The following is a 16,624-nucleotide window of genomic DNA, read 5'->3' as shown; positions in this document are numbered from 1 at the left end:
GATATACAGCCTTCCTCGATCAGACGTGTTATATCATACAGCACATCAAGCCCCAAGTTATATCGGGTCCTATTCGCTCCTCTCTTCTGCCTTTGAAATGCTAATTATGATGTCACGTAACAGAAACACATTTAATGTGTCCACTCGACCTCATGTTAGTTCTTCTAAGCCAATTAGCTGTAGAATATTATTATGCCAGTTTTTTAGCAAAGTGAATTAATATCTAATTATCTTCCACTTTCTTACTTTATTGCCGTTCATCTTTGCTGACGTATTCTGTTTTTGTTTAAAAAAAAATATTTCATTGAGTCCTTAGACTATCAATTGTGGATAATGTGTTCCACCCGTAATAGCCATCAGTGGGTCCTTACCAATACCGACGTCATTCAAAACCGCTGCACCATCGGGAGTATCTTGACTGGCTGCATCACTGCTTGGTATGGCAAATGCACGGACCTCGACCGCAAAGCACTACAGAGGGTTGTGCTGACAGCCCAGTACATCACTTGGGCCGAGCTCCCTGCCATCCAGGACCTCTATATCAGGCGGTGTCAGAGGAAGGCCCAGAAAATTGCAGAAGGCTTCAGCCACCCAAGTCATAGAATGTTCACTCTGCTACCGTCTGGCAAACGGTACCGTAGCATCGGCTCTCGGACCAACAGTCTCCGAGGTAGCCTGTACGGAAAAAAAAGTATAAATGTATGCACTCACTACTGTATGTCGCTCTGGATAAGAGCGTCTGCTAAATGACAAAAATGTGAATGTAAATAGCTTTTACCCCCAAGCCATAAGACTACTAAATAGTTAATTAAATGGTTACCCTGACTATCTGCATTGACCCTATCTTGCACTTTAGGCGGGTTGGCTGACAATGTCACGAAAATGATGCACGCGCATCGATGAGGCAGAAGGCTGTGTGGTGTTATGATTCTGAAAGGGCAGATCTCAAGAAACAATGGCAAGAGGCTGTGGGGAATCTTAGGTGGCTCGTTTTAGCTCGTTGTGTCTTGTTACTGATACCATGACTTGTTTTGACTCCTGTCATGTCACGCTAATATGGCAAAAATTTGCTAGCTAACCAACAACTGTAACCATGTATTTGAGAGAAGTGCTCATTGTGCAAATGTATTTGTTTTTCATAAATATTTGGAGAAAAAATATAGTTTACATATTGTCAACAATCTAAGCCAGCCCCATAGTTGCGCATGCGTCAGTTTTGTTGCAACCAACATAAATTTAACTCTTTGGCCTGAATGCAAAGCACTATGTTTGGAGAAAACCAGGCACAGCTCATCACCCGTCTAACACCATTCGTACTGTGAACCATGGTTGTGGCAGCATCATGCTATGAGGATGCTTTGAATGAAGCCAAATACAGGCAAATCCTTGATGAGGACCTGCTTCAGAGTGCAAATGACAAACTGGGGCGAAGATTTGCGTTCCAACAGGACAACGACCCAAAGCATACAGCCAAAGCAATGCTGGAATGGCTTCAGAACACAAATGTGAAAGTCCTTGAGTGGCCCAGACATTAATCCCATTTAAAATCTGTGAAAAGACTTGAAGATTGCCGTTCACCGCCGCACCCCATCTAACTTAACAAAGCTTGAGAAAATCTGCAAGGAAGAATGGGAGAAAATCCCCAAAACCAGATGTGCAAAGCTGATATAGACATACCCAAGACGACTGAAAGCTGTAATCACTGCCAAAGGTGCTTCTACAAGGTATTGACTCGGGTGTGAGATATTTCTGTAGTTCATTTTCAATAAATTTGCCCAAACTTCTAAAAACATGTTTTCACTTTGTCATTATGGGGTATTGTGTGTAGGTGGGTAAGAAAACAAATGTAATCAGTTTTGAATTCAGGCTGTAACACAACAAAATGTGGAATAAGTCAAGAGGTGTGAATACTTTCTGAAGGCACTCTACACTGACACTCACACAAAACCCACATAAGCATACACACACACATTTACACATCATTTGCTGCTGCTGCTACTGTTCTTTATTTTATTCTTATCTATCCTGAAGCAAAGTCACTTTACCCTGCTTCATGTACATATCTACCTCAAGTACCTCGTACCGCTGCACGATGATCTGGTATTCCCTGTATATAGCTTCATTATTGTGTATTTTGTTCCTTTTGTCTTACTATTTATTTTGTTACTGCATTGTTTTTAAGGGTTCGTAAGCAAGCACTTCACAGTTGTATTTGGCGCATGTGACAAAATGTAATTTGATTTGAAACAGCAGGTTCTAGAGAAGACCATGTTTTTCACAGATTGGTAAGGCTTTGTGTTCCTGTTATGTTACTTCCATTGAGTCTGTTGTTGTAGAGCTTAAAGGAGGACTCCTACAGCACATCTTAGCTGTTAAATCCATCTACCAGATGTGATCATACAGCTTCAGGCTCTGAGACAATCGGTGCTAGCGATAGCTCTGTAATAGTGATTGCAACCTATTATCCCCCCCTTCAAAAGAGAGTTAAAAGGATGAATGATAATCTCTGTCCCAAATGGCACCCAATACCCTATATAATGCGTTACTTTTCACCATTTGGGACTCCGCCAGAGACTCCACTCACTGGTGTATAAAATGGAGAGTAGAGTACTTATCTGGGGAGACAATAAAATTGGCGTTTTTCCTATTTTGTTGCATTACAACCTGTAAATTAAATTGTTTTTTATTTGGATTTCATGTAATGGACATACAGAAAATAGTCCAAATTGGTGAAGTGAAAATAACTTGTTTCAAATCATTCTAAAAAATTAATAACGGAAAAGTGGTGCGTGCATATGTATTCACCCCCTTTGCTATGAAGCCCCTAAATAAGATCTGGTGCAACCAATTACCTTCAGAAGTCCCATAATTAGTTAAATAAAGTCCACCTGTGTGCAATCTAAGTGTCACATGATCTGTCACATGATCTCACACCACTAAGCAAGGGGCACCACCAAGCAAGCGCGGCACCATGAAGACCAAGGAGCTCTCCAAACAGGTCAGGGACAAAGTTGTGGAGAAGTACAGATCAGGGTTGGGTTATAAAAAAATATCCTAAACTTTGAACATCCCATTAAATCCATTATTAAAAAAATGGAAATAATAATGCACCACAACAAACCTGCCAAGAGAGGGCCGCCACCAAAACTCACGGACCAGGCAAGGAGGGCATTAATCAGAGAGGCAACAAAGAGACCAAAGATAACCCTGAAGGAGCTGCAAAGCTCCACAGCGGAGATTGGAGTATCTGTCCATAGGACCACTTTAAGCCGTACACTCCACAGAGCTGGGCTTTACGGAAGAGTGGCCAGAAAAAAGCCATTGCTTAAAGAAAGAAAATAAGCAAACACGTTTGGTGTTCGCCAAAAGGCATGTGGGAGACTCCCCTAACATATGGAAGAAGGTACTCTGGTCAGATGAGACTAAAATTGAGCTTTTTGGCCATCAAGGAAAGTGCAATGTCAGGCGCAAACCCAACACCTCTCATTACCCCGCGAACACCTTCCCCACTGTGAAGCATGGTGGTGGCAGCATCATGCTGTGGGAATGTTTTTCATCAGCAGGGACTGGAAAACTGGTCAGAATTGAAGGAATGATGGATGGCGATAAATACAGGGACATTCTTGAGGGAAACCTGTTTCAGTCTTCCAGAGATTTGAGACTGGGACAGAGGTTCACCTTCTAGCAGTACAGCGACCCTAAGCATACTGCTGAAGCAACACTTGAGTGGTTTAAGGGGAAACATTTAAATGTCTTGGAATGGCCTAGTCAAAGCCCAGACCTCAATCCAATTGAGAATCTGTGGTATGACTTGAAGATTGCTGTACACCAGCGGAACCCATCCAACTTGAAGGAGCTGGTGCAGTTTTGCCTTGAAGAATGGGCAGATGTGCCAAGCTTATGGAGACATACCCCAAGAGACTTGCAGCTGTAATTGCTGCAAAAAGTGGCTCTACAAAGGATTGACTTTGGGGGGGGTGAATAGTTATTGTTTGTTTCACAATAAATAATATTTTGCATCTTCAAAGTGGTAGGCATGTTGTGTAAATCAAATGATACCCCAAGAGACTTGCAGCTGTAATTGCTGCAAAAAGTGGCTCTACAAAGGATTGACTTTGGGGGGGGTGAATAGTTATTGTTTGTTTCACAATAAATAATATTTTGCATCTTCAAAGTGGTAGGCATGTTGTGTAAATCAAATGATACAACCCCCCCCCCCATTTCCACCATTTCCAGGAGCCAAGAAGGTACAGTGGCTTGCGAAAGTAATCACCCCCCAAAATCCATTTTAATTCCAGGTTGTAAGGCAACAAAATAGGAAAAATTCCAAGGGGGGTGATTACTTTCGCAAGCCACTGTACCTTCTTGGCTCCTGGAAATGGTGGACCTTTCCAAGCTCCTAAGACAGTAAGCCTGATGTGCTGTGAGATTTCCTTCTGGGTTCCGAGATTATGACATTTTAACAACCCAATACCTACCATAACACTGACCCTACCTTTCCCTATTCAATGGACTGACAGACACAGGGATCTCTCTCTCTCTACCATGTAATCATTTTTTGTCATGTAGACTACTTTAGGCTTAGTTCCCCGTGACAGACGTTTGATTCTGGGTAACGAGACTAGTCTATTGCACAACAGCCAAATGGAAGGTTCTGAAGTGTAATTACAGTTATTCTACTGAGCTGAATGTCAAATGGCACTATACCACTACTTACTAGATCACAAAACACCCACTTATCTACCGCATCTACCCATCTATCTATTTCTATGTATTTGTTCACTTTAGTAAATTCTACTGTACAGAACAATCTTGATCATGGATCTTAATTTTGGGGTCATTTTGCTCCAAAGTAAACAAATTAAATAAAACTATGAATTTTCAATACATTGAATCCATGATGCTCGTGGTATAATAAAATAACTTAGCGGTCACATTTGTGACCAATGGGAAAATACAATGGCTCTAATTTATTGGCCATGTAAAGACCCATAAACTAAATTAATGTAATAACTTAACAAATATATAATGTCAATAGGTTTGTTTAGTGTCTCTTGCACAATGGTAGTGAGTTTGGATGAATAGTCACAATGGTAGACATGGTTTATCAGAGTATTGGGACATTGCCATAGGTGCAAACCTGGTTCGTATGGGTATTTGGGTTGAGATATGCAGGCGTAGATCTGGTTTATGTTAGTATTGGGACTCAGTCAAAGGTGTAGACCTTGTAGGAGTACTGGAGCTGCAGTGCAGGGGTAGAACAGGTTTACAGTTTGAGTTTTCAGGCTTTGTCACATTAGACCTGGCTTAGTTGACTTATTGGGTTCAAGCACAGGTGCAGACTGTAGGTATGTAAATTGGACCTGAAGTACAGGTGTAGACCTGGTTTTTATGAATATTGGGGCTGAAATGCAGAAGTACACATATTTGTATGTAGTAGGAAACTACTATATGTACTATTAGATGTCTACTAACAGCTCTCTGTGTCATCATTGAGAAGGCCAAACGGAGCCGTTGCTATGATACTCAGACACAGAGGGCAAAAATTATGAGGAGAGTGAAGAGTGACCACAATTACTGACCACAGCAACACGAATATTGACCACACAACAACTGAACCACACATCTACAGACCACAGCTACTGACCAAAACAACTGACCACAACCACACAACAACTGACCGCAAAAACACAACTGCTTACCATATCTTGTGACCACAACCACACAACTTCTGACCACAACCACACAAATTCTGACCACACAACTACTGACCACTCATCTACTGACCACAACAACTGACCACAACCACACATCTAGTGACCACAACTACACAACTTCTGACCGCAACCACACAACTTCTGACCACATCGTGACCACAACCACACAACAACTGACTGCAACCACACAACCTCTGACCACACAACTATTGACCACTCAACTTTTGACCACAACTGCTGACCACAGCCACACTGCTACTGACCACAACCATACTTCTGACCACAACCATACAACTACTGACCACAACCACATAACTTCTGACCACAACTACACTACTACTAACCACATCTAGTGACCACAAAAACATAACTACTGACCAGAACCACACTATTTCTGACCACAACCACACGACTTTTGACCACAACTGCACAACTACTGACCACATCTAGTGACCACAACCACACAACTCCTGACAACAGCCACACAACTTCTGACCGCAACCACACAACTGCTGACCGCAACCAGTGACCACAACCACAACTTCTGACCACAACCACACAACTACTAACCACAACCACAAAGATAATTCGTAGAAATCCAAATAACTTCACAGATCTTCATTGTAACGGGTTTAAACACAGTTTCCCATGACTGTTCAATGAACCATAAACAGTTAATGAACATGCACCTGTGGAACGGTCGTTAAGACACTAACAGCTTACAGACGGTAGGCAATTAAGGTCACAGTTATGAAAACTTAGGACACTAAAGAGGCCTTTCTACTCACTCTGAAAAACACCAAAAGAAAGATGCCCAGGGTCCCTGCTCATCTGCGTGAAGGACTGCAGATGTGGCCAGACGGACAGCTGATCATCCTCGCAGTGGCAGACCACGTGTAACAACACCTGCACATGATCGGTACATCCGAACATCACACCTACGGGACAGGTACAGGATGGCATCAACAACTGCCCGAGTTACATCAGGAACGCACAATCCCTCCATCAGTGCTCAGACTGTCCGCAATAGGCTGAGAGAGGCTGGACTGAAGGCTTGTAGGCCTGTTGGAAGGCAGGTCCTCACCAGACATCACTGGCAACAATGTCGCCTATGGGCACAAACCCACCGTCACTGGACCAGACAGGACTGGCAAAAAGTGCTCTTCACTGACGAGTCGCGGTTTTGTCTCAACAGGGGTGAGGGTCCGTCATGGTCTGGGGCGGTGTGTCACAGCATCAACGGATTGAGCTTGTTGTCATTGCAGGCAATCTCAATGCTGTGCGTTATAGGGACGACATCCTCCTCCCTCATGTGGTACCCTTCCTGCAGGCTCATCCTGACATGACCCTCCAGCATGACAATGCCACCAGCCATACTGCTCGTTCTGTGCGTGATTTCCTGCAAGACAGGAATGTCAGTGTTCTGCCATGGACAGCGAAGAGCCCTGATCTCAATTCCATTGAGCACGTCTGGGACCTGTTGGATCGGAGGGTGAGCGCTAGGACCATTCCCCCCAGAAATGTCCGGGAACTTGCAGGTGCCTTGGTGGAAGAGTGGGGTAACATCTCACAGCAAGAACAGGCAAATCAGGTGCAGTCCATGAGGAGAAGATGCACTGCAGTACTTAATGCAGCAGGTGGCCACACCAGATACTGACTGTTACTTTTGATTTTGACCCCCCCTTTTGTTCAGGGACACATTATTCAATTTCTGTTAGTCACATGTCTGTGGAACTTGTTCAGTTTATGTCTCAGTTGTTGAATCTTGTTATGTTCATACAAATATTTACACATGTTAAGTTTGCTGAAAATAAACGCAGTTGACAGTGAGAGGACGTTTCTTTTTTTGCTGAGTTTATAATCAAAGTACTACTTTTTAAACTTATTTCACTACCACAAATCTTTTTTGGGAAATAGCTATAGCAAGCCCCACAACTTTACTTGTAAAGTTACCATCTACGTGCAATCAATATTGGGTTAGACATGCAGTTGTACACCTGGTCTATAAGAATATTGAGGCTGAAGTACAAGTGTACACCTGGTTTGTATGAATGTTGAGGCTTGGGCACTGGGGTACACCTGTTTTATATGAGTATGCCCATGGATTTACCTAGTTTGCTGCTCATTCAAATACTTTCTGGCAGCAAGTTTGCAGTAGGAAAAAAGTGAAGGGGTCTGGGGCATGTTATACCACTGTACTATGAGTTTACCTATTAAACTATTAGCATATACAGGTCAGAGGTCACAGGACTAAGATATGCAAATAACAGGGTGTGGGTGTGCAGCGAATAGCTGGATATAGGTTACTGTTGGTGACTTGGGGAATACAGGCCTAAGGAAAGTGGGTAACAGGGCTGAGATAGGCAAGTAACAGGGATGAGGTGCATTGGCAATGAACTGGGGTCTATGAGTAACAAATAGGGCATTTAGGGCTAGGATATGGGTGTATTGGTACTTGATTGTATCAATATTAGGGTATTGGCATGTGGGTTCTAGGGTTAGGGCATGGGGGTAATTGGGTTTAGGTGTGTGGGTAAGTGGGCTGAGGTATATAGATATTGGGCTGCGGAATAGAGGTAAATGTCTGTTAATTTTATTATAGGCAGAGCAGTGCATGTTCCCATCAGTCACAATCGTGACTGAGAATAAAATCTACTTTTTTTTAAACTTACTTTTCGATATAAAAAAAGCATTATGGATTCCATGTTAGGGTCACTACTGGTATAAGATTTGCATAGTGGCATGTCTGGGAACAAATGGGTTAAGATAAATATACAAATGTGTTTACAAGTAAATGTACTTACCATATTCCGTATTTGACGGCCAAGATGAAGCCCAAAGCCGAAAAGTTTAACTGTTTCATTAGAACTACACACATGAACTACAACTCCCACCAGCTATATACTGTATGTCTCACTTTCGACAGCTTGCCAGTCTACAAAAAAAAGTGTAGTTTATTTTTCTTTTCAAAAAGTACTGGCTGGCAATGTTCAGTCAAAAAATGTAAAGCGTAATCTAATATAAAACTCAAATGTTTTGGCCATTGAGTCGGCCATATTGGCACTCCCTAGTAAGAGCAGTGTTCCATAGGAATGAATGGAATTCTACAGTATTTCAATTAAATGTTTCAAGGACAAAATTACCTGTATTTAAGTATTTTTTGTTGTAGTGGGGACAGTAACATTAGTACTCACAATGTATTAATTTTTTTATTAAGGAAAATAGTTTTATATTTGACTCTACTGATAGCTACATTATTGAGAGAAATGTACTTTCTATACCTGTGATGTGGTTGTCCCACCTAGCTATCTTAAGATTAATGCACTAACTGTAAGTCGCTCTGTAAATGTAGAAAAACGTGTTAAAAAACAAATGTAGACATTAATAAATGCATTTCTATAGCTTCCAAAATATTTGTTACAGTTGAGGGATGCCAAGTTGCCTGCCCAGTGGCTTCAATACAGCGCCACCTTTCAGTCATCCAGGGTTTATACACATTATTGTTTCTTACCTTCCTGTGAGTCGTCAACTCGAGCAGGCACTTACAAGCTAACAAAGCTGCAGGAGTTGTAGTTCAAATGAGACTTAAATTTTTTCTTGAGCGTCAAATATTTTTGATGAAATGTAGAGCAAATCAATACACGAATATTCATATATTTGTATATATCTTAAATGACCTTGTTTTTGTAAAGTTGATTATATAATCTTGAAGTCCATTAAAGAGATTATGGGACACAGCCAATGATTTATGTACTGTATAGCCTACTCTAGATGACCGATACGGGGCACTGTGTTATAATAATAATAATAATATGCCATTTAGCAGACGCTTTTATCCAAAGCGACTTACAGTCATGCGTGCATACATTTTTTTGTGTATGGGTGGTCCCGGGGATCGAACCCACTACCTTGGCGTTACAAGCGCCGTGCTCTACCAGCTGAAGCCACCGTGCCTCCATCTTGGCTCAGAGGCTCAGGCAACTACCGAGAGTGATGAAAACATAGGAGGCAACACTTCTGACTTCCTGTAATAAATGTTTGATATTATTAAACACAAGCTTAGAGTAAGACTGTGAAGTGCAAGTATCCAGGTCAGGCTTGCCCTCAACACACACTCAAAGCCACGAGAAGCCTTGAGAGCCCTCGGAGTCCTCAGAACACCTCAATATGTCGGAAGCGTTCCACACAGCCTCTCAATTTCCATCACTCCATCCCTCTCCCTGAGCTATACCTCCAAACAGCCTCTCAATTTCCATCTCTCCATCCCTCTCCCTGAGCTATACAGTGCCTTCGGAAAGTATTCAGACCCCTTTACTTTTTCCACATTTTGTTAGGTTACAGCCTTATTCTAAAATTGATTAAATAGTTTTTTTCCCTCATCAATCTACACACAATACCCCATAATGAAAAAGCAAAAACAGGTTTTTAGAATTTTTTGCTAATTTATTAAAATAAAAAACTGATATCACATTTACGTAAGTATTCAGACCCTTTACTCAGTACTTTGTTGAAGCACCTTTGGCAGCGATTACAGCCTTGAGTCTTCTTGGGGATGACGCTACAAGCTTGGCACACCTGTATTTGGGAAGTTTCTCCCATTCTGCTCTGCAGATCCTCTCAAGCTTTATCAAGTTGGGTGGGGAGTGTTGCTGCACAGCTATTTTCAGGTCTCTCCAGAGATGTTAGATCGGGTTCAAGTCCGGGCTCTGGCTGGGCCACTCAAGGACATTCAGAGACTTGTCCCGAAGCCACTCCTGCGTTGTCTTGGCTGTGTGCTTAGGATCGTTGTTCGGTTGGAAGGTGAACCTTCGCCCGAGTCTGAGGTCATGAGCGCTCTGGAGCAGGTTTTCATCAAGGATCTCTCTGTACTTTGCTCTGTTCAACTTTGACTCAGTCCTGACTAGTCTCCCAGTCCCTGCCGCTGAAAAACATCCCCAAAGCATGATGCTGCCACCACCATGCTTCACCGTGCCAGGTTTCCTCCAGTTGTGATGCTTGGCATTCAGGCCAAAGAGTTCAATCTTGGTTTCATCAGACCAGAGAATCTTGTTTCTCATGGTCTGAGAGTCTTTAGGTGCCTTTTGGTAAACTCCAAGCTGACTGTCATGTGCCATTTAATGAGGAGTGGCTTCCATCTGGTCACTCTACCAAAAAGGTCTGATTGGTGGAGTGCTGCAGAAATGGTTGTCCTTCTGGAAGGTTCTCCAATCTCCACAGAGGAACTCTAGAGCTCTGTCAGAGTGACCATCGGGTTCTTGGTCACATCCCTGACCAAGGCCCTTCTCCCCCGATTGCTCAGTTTGGCCAGGCGGCCAGCTCTAGGAAGAGTCTTAGTGGTTCTAAACTTCTTCCATTTAAGAATGATGGAGGCCACTGTGTTCTTGGAGACCTTCAATGCTGCAGACATTTTTTGGTACCCTTCCCCAGATCTGTGCCTCGACACAATCCTGTCTCGGAGCTCTACGGACAATTCCTTCGACCTCATGGCTTGGTTTTTGCTCTGACATGGGACCTTATATAGACAGGTGTGTGCCTTTCCAAATCATGTCCAATCAATAGAATTTACCACAGGTGGACTGCAATCAAGTTGTTGAAACATCTCAAGGATGATCAACGGAAACAGGATGCACCTGAGCTCAATTTCGAGTCTCATAGCAAAGGGTCTGAATACATTTCCATCTCTCCAGCCCTCTCTGAGCCAAACCTCCACACAGGTTCTCCATCTCTCTCTCTCTCTCTCTCTCTCTCTCTCTCTCTCTCTCTCTCTCTCTCTCTCTCTCTCTCTCTCTCTCTCTCTCTCTCTCTCTCTCTCTCTCTCTCTCTCTCTCTCTCTCTCTCTCTCTCTCTCTCTCTCTCTGTCCCTCTGAGGCTCCCCCTCACCTTCCATTGTCTAGTATCCTGAGCTGTAGCTGGTATAAACACAGCCACCACTGGCCAAGAGCAGCGATCACCGTTAGACAGCAATGCCAGAGAGAGGGAGTGTGTAAGTGGGAGAGTGGCGGAGCGAAAGAGATGGAGCCTTGTTAGACCTACAGTACACAATGTAATTACAGTCTCGCATCAGTGACTCAATCCCAGAGCTTCCCCTGAGGAAGGGACTGTAGTTTCTCAGACTCCTCTCTGGATGATTCAACAATGTACCCCTGTCCTGTCCTCTCCCTCCAAATCCATCTCTCCTCCCCTAAACACGGTCCTCCAGCCTTCCCCTGCGGTGGTGTTATGGGAGGCCTGATGTCTCCACAATGTCTTCATTAACTGCATCAATAGCAGTGTTTTGCAGCCAGTGGACTTGATGCTGTTGGGAAACAAGTGTTTGATGCCATCAGAGAATGACCTGAAACTCCTGCTCTGTGGTAATCCTGAGAGACAGACCATAGCTCACCACTGGAGAGGAAACAACTTAATCTCTCCATGGATCTGATGAATAGCAACACTCAAACCTCAGAGGGCAGCTAGGAGAGTTATTACTGTATAATAAAATAAGGATAATAGGGATCTGTGATTGGAGGTTGTGATTGGATGCTTGTTGGGAGTTGTCTGTCTAGTGGATTAAACTGAATCCATACCCTTTCCTACTCTTGAGTCCCTGGCTGCTGTTCCATGAATATTGAATAGCCTCTGTGGAGGAAGACGCCGTAAGTAGGGCAGCTCTGTTCTGTTCAGAGACTAGCTGTTTGAACTTTAACACGGACGACAGGAAATCCCTCTTATTTCCCCAAGCTGTATCCCATCTCGAAAAATACTGAATTTACCTAGACTCAGGTCAAATATTCACTATCTCCCTGTTAGTGACTTTACTGTGAACACTTGTTCTAAGATCAGAGTTAGACACTACAGGGGGCTAACAAACAATTTTTCCATTAACCTCAATCCTCCACTTCAAATCAGCCTCCTCTAGCTTCACGCTAAATGCTTTTTATGATTTCCCCCCTTTATCCTCTTATAAAACAATGTTTACCATGAACCCCCCTGTGTCTGCTAACTGCTAGCCTCTAACTGCTAACTAGCGCTCCATAGCATTGTGTGTGTCCCCTATTCCCTTTGGGCCATGGTCAAAAGTAGTGCACTATATAGGGAATAGTGTGCCATTTGGGACACATACATTGTTGACGGGTCCCTCAGTCCCCTGGGTCCACCGGCTCTCCCTTCTGGCCTGTAAGTGAATCTTCAGAGTGCTACCCTCCTTCTCCTCGCTCTAGCAGCCTCCACTGTGAATGTAGCAGTAATTAACAAAATGCTGCCGCCATGCTTGGCAGTCTAAGGCTAATTAACTAGCAGAGCTATATTGAGTTCCTTATCCATTCCACTAGGAGTTTATAATTAAACAAATTAATAAATGCAACTCGACGAAGAACAACAAAAAAATTCACAAAGGAACAAAAAGTTTGTCAAAGTTGTTAATTTGCTGTCATTGTCAGGGTGGCGGCTGGTGGCGGGTGGCTCGGGAGATTTGGCTAGGTGAGTGGTAACATATTATTAATACGACAAAAAGAACAATAGAATTTAGACCCATTCTGTAGCTTGATTTTTTTTCTCATATCATAGCTTTTCTTCTTTGTGGTTTTATGGTGATCATATGCCCTCTTCATGCTGTCCATTATGACCCTGCTTTGGTGACATCGGTAGGCTTCTGATACCTGACCTGACCTTTGAGCCACATCAATAATCAATCCATCAACACCTTTTCATCAATAATTAAACAAGATAAATCTAAGGTGTGTATTGGCAAAGCTGTATCTTATTAAGCCCCAAAACATGATTCAATCTTTATTTTGTCTCCTCGAGCTGAAAAATTAGGAACAGACCACACTAAAGCTATTCAAGGGGATAGGAGGTTAATTATTTAAGAGGAAATGTATCTGTGTCATGCAGAATGTGCCACTGCTGGTTTTGGCAGGACCTCTGAGAACCAGGGACTTTTAAGATGGTTTGTTTATGATTATGTCTATAATTCAGATATGTTTACATACATTTAGCTCAAACATCCACAGTGATTATGTTATCAGAGTAGAAAAAACTCAATCTCAAAATGAGTATTTTTCTAAAAGTAATTGCAGCAGACTTGGGCCTACACAAAGTGATAAAAACATAATTGGTTATTACTTAATGTGTTATTACAATATGTTATTGTCTACTTATATCCCCTCTTTTAAGCCCTAGTTCAGAATGGGAACAGTGCGTCCCAAAAGGCATCCTACTACCTTCATAATGTGCTACTTTTGACCAGAGCCCTGGTAAAAATTAGTGCAATATATCGGGAATAGTGTGCATTTTGTTACATAGCCTGAGATTACTTGAAGTTAAATGGTAGCAGGGAGAGGAATCACCACTTACAAGCACTCAAGCAGTAAGAGAAAAAGGCCAGGTTACTTTCTAAATGTAATCAGTACAGTTACTAGTTACCTGTCAAAAATTATAATCAGTAATGTAACTTTTGGATTACCCAAACTCAGTAACGTAATCGGATTACTTTCAGTTAATTTTGGATTACTTTCCCCTTAAAAGGCATTAGAAGAAGACAAAAATGATCCATCAAACGTATTTGGTGTGTTGTGATAGTGGTCTCTGACTTGTGGTAAAATTTAAACTTGCTGCTGAATTGAATGTCATTGAGAAAAACAGAAAGGTGTCAATGTATTTTTTCACAAACATCCTTTCCGAATTTAAAAGTAATCCAAGAAGTAATCCTCTGGTAATGCCTGGTTGTTCTTTAAAAATACTTTCCTCTCAATCTTAAATAAGCATGCCCATTTCAAACAATTCTGAACTAAGAACAGATATAGCCCCTGGTTCTCCTCACTGCACTGAGGCTAGGAAACACTGTCACCACCGATAAATCTACCCCCCCCCCACTTCAGCTGATGTTCTGAAAGAGCTGAAAAATCAGGATCCCTACGAATCAGCTGGGCTAGACAATCTGGACCCTTTCTTTCTCAAATTAGCCGCCGAAATACACCAAGTCACTTGGCTCTGTCATATCCTCACATGGTCTCTCCTATCATTGCTACGGAGACGACACACAATTCATTTTCTCCTTCCCCCTTCTGATAACCAGGTGGCGAATTGAATCTCTGCATGTCTGGCAGACATATCAGTGTGGATGTCGGATCACCACCTCAAGCTGAACCTTGGCAAGACGGAGCTGCTCTTCCTCCCGGGGAAGGACTGCCCGCTCCATGATCTCGCCATCACGGTTGACAACTCCATTGTGTCCTCCTCCCAGAGTGCAAAGAACCTTGGCGTGACCCTGGACAACACCCTTTCGTTCTCCGATAACATCAATGCTCTACAACATTCACAGAGTACGACCCTACCTTACACAGAAAGCAGCACAGGTCCTAATCCAGGCACTTGTCATCTCCCGTCTGGATTACTGCAACTCGCTGTTGGCTGGGCTACCTGCCGGGGCCATTAAACCCCTACAACTTATCCAGAATGCCGCAGCCTGTCTGGTGTTCGACCTTCCCAAGTTCTCTCATGTCACCCCGCTCCTCCGCACACTCCACTGGCTTCCAGTTGAGGCTCGCATCTACTACAAGACCATGGTGCTTGCCTACGGAGCTGTGAGGGGAACGGCACCTCCTTACCTTCAGGCTCTGATCAGACCCTACACCCAAATGAGGGCACTACATTCATCCACCTCTGGCCTGCTAGCTCCCCTACCTCTACGGAAGCACAGTTCCCGCTCAGCCCAGTCAAAGCTATTCGCTGCTCTGGCACCCCAATGGTGGAACAAGCTCCCCCACGACGCCAGGACAGCGGAGTCACTGACCACCTTCCGGAGACACTTGAAACCCTATCTCTTTAAGGAATACCTGGAATAGTATAAAGTAATCCTTCTACCCACCCCATAAAAAAAAGAAGATAAAAAGTGGTTGTCCCACTGGCTATCATAAGTTGAATGCACCAATTTGTAAGTGGCTCTGGATAAGAGCGTCTGCCAAATGATGTAAATGTAAATGAAATTGTCGCAACCCCTATTACTAGCCTGTTCAACCTCTCTTTTGTAACGTCTGAGATCCCCAGAGATTGGAAAGCTGCCGCGGTCATCCCCCTCTTCAAAGGGGGTGACAATCTAGATCCAAACTGTTACAGACCTATATCCATCCTGCCATGCCTTTCGAAAGTTTTTGAAAGCCAAATTAACAAACAGATCACCGACCATTTCGAATCCCACCGTACCTTCTCCGCTATGCAATCCGGTTTCCGAGCTGGTCATGGATGCACCTCAGCCACGCTCAAGGTCCTAAACGATATTATAACCGTGATCGATAAAAGACAGTACTGCGCAGCCGTCTTCATCGACCTGGTCAAGGCTTTCGACTCTGTCAACCACCGCATTCTTATTGGCAGACTAAATAGCCTTGGTTTCTCAAATGACTGCCTCGCCTGGTTCACCAACTACTTCTCAGATAGAGTTCAATGTGTCAAATCGGAGGGCCTGTTGTCTGGACATCTGGCAGTCTCTATGGGGGTGCCACTGGCTTCAATTCTCGGGCCGACTCTCTTCTCTGTGTATATCAATGATGTTGCTCTTGCTGCTGGTGACACTCGGATCCACCTCTATGCGGACGACACCATTTTGTATACATCTGGCCCTTCATTGGACACTGTGTTAACAAACCTCCAAACGAGCTTCAACGCCATACGACACTCCTTCCGTAGCCTCCAACTGCTCTTAAACACTAGTAAAACTAAATGTATGCTCTTCAACCGAATGCTGCTTGCACCCGCCCACCCGACTAGAATCACTACTCTCGGCGGGTCTGACCTAGAGTATGTGGACAACTACAAATACCTAGGTGTCTGGTTAGACTGTAAACTCTCCTTCCAGACTCACATTAAGCATCTCCAATCAAAAGTTATATCTAGAATCTGCTTCCTATTTCGCAACAAAGCCTCCTTCA

This window comes from Coregonus clupeaformis, chromosome 8, assembly GCF_020615455.1.
Source record: "Coregonus clupeaformis isolate EN_2021a chromosome 8, ASM2061545v1, whole genome shotgun sequence".
NCBI classification, from domain to species: Eukaryota; Metazoa; Chordata; class Actinopteri; order Salmoniformes; family Salmonidae; genus Coregonus; species Coregonus clupeaformis.
The sequence above is the reverse complement of the archived record's forward strand: the minus strand, read 5'-3'. Positions refer to the sequence as shown.